Raw genomic sequence first — 4614 nt, 5'->3', positions numbered from 1 at the left:
CTTATTAACATGGCCACGCCCTGCCTTCCTGATAGGTCCTTGAGGTAGGCGTGTTCTTGATGGTAGGTGGGGCTTAAATTAGCATAATCAGTGAACCAGGTATGAATCCCCTGGTTCTGGAGCTCCGGCAATGCAGCGCCTTTCTTTCTGTTATGTTCCTTTCTATTAGTCTCTACTTCTCAGGTCTCAAAAAGACTGACTGGGGATGGGGCGGCAGCTCGGTAGACAGAGTGCTGGCCTAGAATGCACGAAGCCCTGGGTTTGATCATCCGCACCACAAAAACTTGGTGTGAGTTCTGGGGCTGGAACTCACGTTGTCAGACCTGGCCGCAAACATCTTTACCTGCTAGCCATATTGTCGGCTGTAACTTAGGGTCTTTTTGCCTTTGCCTGCCAGTACTGAGATCACCACTTCGCCACCATGCCTCCTACCCCGACTTGTATTTCACAGACTTTTTCTCTGGCTGAATGGGTGGAAGGATCGCGAGTGACTCTACTTCATGACTGCTTCATCATACACACACACCCAAATCATCCAATCATCAGTTGCTCTTCAAATAAACAGTTTCATTTGTACCTCAATTCTACATCCCAGGCCCCGAGGAAAAGCTTTAGAGACCTCAGCAATAAAAAGATAGGCTTAGAACTGGGCAGTGGTGGCACACACTTTTAGACCCAACACTCAGGAAGCAGAGACAGGCAGATTTCTGTGAGTTCAAGGCCAGCCTGGTCTACAGAACAAGTTCCAGGACAGCCAAGGCTAAACAGAGAAACCCTGATTCAAAAAACAAACAAGAAGATAGGCTTAAACTGGGTGGATGTGCACTCTAATCCCAGCACTTGGGAGGCAGAGGCAGGTGGATCTGAGTTCAAGGCCAGCCTGGTCTACGGAGAGTTCCAGGACAGGCAGGGCTTCACAGAGAAACCCTGTCTCAAAAGAAAAGGGGGCCGGGGGGAATGAAGACAGGCTTGCTTATAAACCTCCTAGCACTGTGGAAGCAGAGACATCATCAAATTTAAAGGCCACCTGAGTCTACATAGACAGTTCCAGACCTGTCTACAGGCTGGGCCTATAGTTCAGTTGGTAGAGTACTTGTCCATCCAGAAAATAGGAAGCTGTGGTTTTGATCCCCTAGCACTTCATAAACCAGGTGTCGTGCTCACTTCTGTAATCTCAGCACTGGGATACAGCAGAAGATCAGGAGTTCAAAGTCATACTTCGCTACATTGCAAGTTTGAGGCCAGCTAGGGGCTACATGGTGAGATCCTGTCCTTCTAAAATAAAGCAGGGCCCATGAGAGGGCTCAGTGGGTAAAGGCATTTGCTGCCAGGCCTGACAACCAATCCTTGGAACCATCCCACATGGTAGGAGAAGAAAACCAACTCCCACAAGTGTTCCCCGACCTTCACCCATGAACACTGTTGGCACATACGCTCTCTCTCTCTCTCTCTCTCTCTCTCTCTCTCTCTCTCTCACACACACACACACACACACACGAATAAACACAATAAACATAAAAAGTCAAAACAAAAACCTCAAAACAATAACAAAAACCACTGTAGACTGCAACACATGCAAAAAGGTCCCAAACTTTTGATTTTGTCCAGTGGCATGATATGACATGACAGGACACCTCTTCCAGGTGGCACGGTGTAAACTGGCCTGTTTCACCTCTTACCGCCCTTCTCACTTGCCCTCCAGTACCTGATGCCCAGAGTTCACAGCCTCTTAAATAAATACATCTGGTTCACGGTCCACAGCTTATACGATGAATCCTGACCGGGTGTGGAGACCAGTTTTCCCCAACAATCCTTCCTGACACTATTCCAGCCTCCCGGGCTTGCTTCTTGAGGTTTCTCCTCTAGACTGCTCTCATTGAAGTGCCTCCTTCTGCTTGCATTCCCCATCTCCTGGTTCCAATCACTGCAAGTTGGATTTCCATGTGCCGAGATTCACAGTGGGTGCACTGGCCTCCTTTTCCCACTAGATGGCAAATTTCCTGGCAGAACCAAGAATTTGTTCCTCATGACAGTCCAACTCACCCCTTAAGAGCAAATGTGGCCAGACTTGGTGGCTCAAGCCTTTAGTCCCAGCACTCAGAAAGCAGAGGCAGGAGGACCCCTGTGAGTTTGAGGCCAGCCTGATCTACATAGTGAGTTCTAAGACAGCCAAGACTACATAGCAAGACCCTGTCTCACAAAACAAATGAACAAACAAAAACCAAGACAGAGTTAATGCATATTTGCTGAATAGATGAGTTTTTCACATTTATCTTCTAGCTATGCTGTGTCCGTCTGTCCACCTATTGTTCGTCTGTCTACCTACCCATTTATTCATCCATCCATCTATACATCTGTCACCTCCATCCATCCATTATGCATCCACCTAAGTTCTGTCTGTGCATCATCTATCCATCTCTGTCCATCATGTATTTAGTTATCTATCCATCCACCATCATCTGTCTGCCTCACTCATCTCATTATCTGTCCATCCACCCATCAATCCATTCATCATCTAATCAGGCATTTATTCACCACTTGTCCATCTGTCTTAAGATTTCTATTGCTGTGAAGAGACACCATGACCAAGGCAACTCTTCTTTTGTTTGTTTGTTTGTGGGGTTTTTTGTTTGTTTTTTGAGACAGGATTTCTCTGTAGCTTTTGGCACCTGTTCTGGAACTCACTCTGAAGACCAAAGTGGCCTCAAACTCACAGGGATCTGCCTGCCTCTGCCTCCCCAGTGCTGGGATTAAAGGCGTGCGCCACCACCGCCTGACTGAGACGACTCTTATAAACATTTAATTGAGGTGGCTCACTTACAGTTTCAGAGGTTGAGTCCATTATTATCACGGCAGGAAGCATGGTAGCATGCAGGCAGACATGGTGCTGGAGAAGGAGCTGAGATTCACACCCTGATTCACAGACAGCAGGAAGTTTCTGAGACACCGGGTGGTTTCTTAAGCATATCTAAGACCTCAAAGCCCACCTCCACAGTGACGCATTTCCTCCAACGAGGTCACACCTACTCCAACAAAGCCACACCCCCAATAGTGCCACTCCCTTTGAGGGCCATTTTCTTTCAAATCACCATGCCATCTATCTAACCATCTACCTGCCATCTATTGTCCATCTATCTATCTGTTTATCTGTCCATCCAAGTGTCTTCTTATCCATCCCATTGTCTATCCACCCCCCTACCAGTTCACCCATTCATTAACTGATCAATCTCTCTATCATCTATCTATCCATCCATCTGTATCTTAGTTACTTTTCCTGTTGCTGTAATAAAATATTCTGACAAAAGCAAATTACAGGAGAAAGTGTTTACTCTGGCACATAGTTCAAAGGCACTGTCGTGTCATGGAGGAGAGGTTCAGGCAGCAGGAGCTTGAAGCATCTGGTCACTCTCTCCATCAGGAAGCAGAAAACATGAAAGATGTGGTTGCTCAGCAACCTTCCTCCATTTATGCCGTCCAACACCCCAGCTAGGGAATGGAGCCATCCACAGTGGACGGGTCTCGTCTCAATGAACAAAACCAAAAGGATCCCTTTCTGGACATGGCCATAGGCTCATCTCAAAAGCAAATCTAGATTCTGTTGAGGTGACAATATTACTATCACATCAACTACCCAGCCATCTACCAAGTCTTTTTTTTTTTTTTTTTAAGGCAGGCCCTTACTTTATAGCTCTGACTGGCCTGGAACTCACTCTGTAGACCAGGCTGGACTCAAACTAAAAGAGATCTGCCTGTCTCTGCCTCCTGAGTGCTGGAATTAAAGGTGGGTGCCACCATACCTGGCCCCATCCACCAATTTTTGTACTCACAAATGTATCTGTTGTCCAACCATTTCTCTATAAATACATCTACCTACCCATCTATTATCTTTCCACCTATCAATACACACACACACACACACACACACACACACACACACACACACACACACACGGGGATCGGGAGAGAGAATTAAATGCATACCTTATATGCCTTCTCTACATTTTTGGAGTGTGTGTCTAAACATTCAAATGGACCAACTACAGTTAAACAACTCAAAAAAGTAGCAGATGTGGAGATACATGCCTATGGTCCAATGGGGCTGAGCAGGAGGGTTATGAGTTCAAGGCCAGCCAGGGCTACAGATCCAGACCCTGTCTCAAACAACAACAAATCAACAAATCAAAAAAATTATCTAGCACTTTCTTTCCACATGCCACAGAGATGAAAATAAATAAACAGACAGCAAGTAAACAGACAGCAAGATGGCTCAGTGGGCAAAAGCACTTTCTGCCTACAGACCCAAGTTTGCTCCCTAAGTCCCAAATGGAAGAAGTAGACTGTCAATTTCTATAGTTAGCCTCTGATCTCCATATTCGCCAAGTCACTCTCGTATACACATACACACACACACACACACACACACACACACACACACACACACTAAACAAATATGGGTCTGGAAAGATGGCTCAGAGATTAAGAGCACTGGCTGCTCCTCCAGAGGTCCTGAGTTCAATTCCCAGCAACCACATGGTGGCTCACAACCATCCCTAATGAGATCTGGTGCCCTCTTCTGGTCTGCAGGGACACATGCAGACAGAACACTGTATACAT

This window comes from Cricetulus griseus, chromosome 4, assembly GCF_003668045.3.
Source record: "Cricetulus griseus strain 17A/GY chromosome 4, alternate assembly CriGri-PICRH-1.0, whole genome shotgun sequence".
NCBI lineage: Eukaryota > Metazoa > Chordata > Mammalia > Rodentia > Cricetidae > Cricetulus > Cricetulus griseus.
This window is presented reverse-complemented; position numbering follows the sequence as displayed.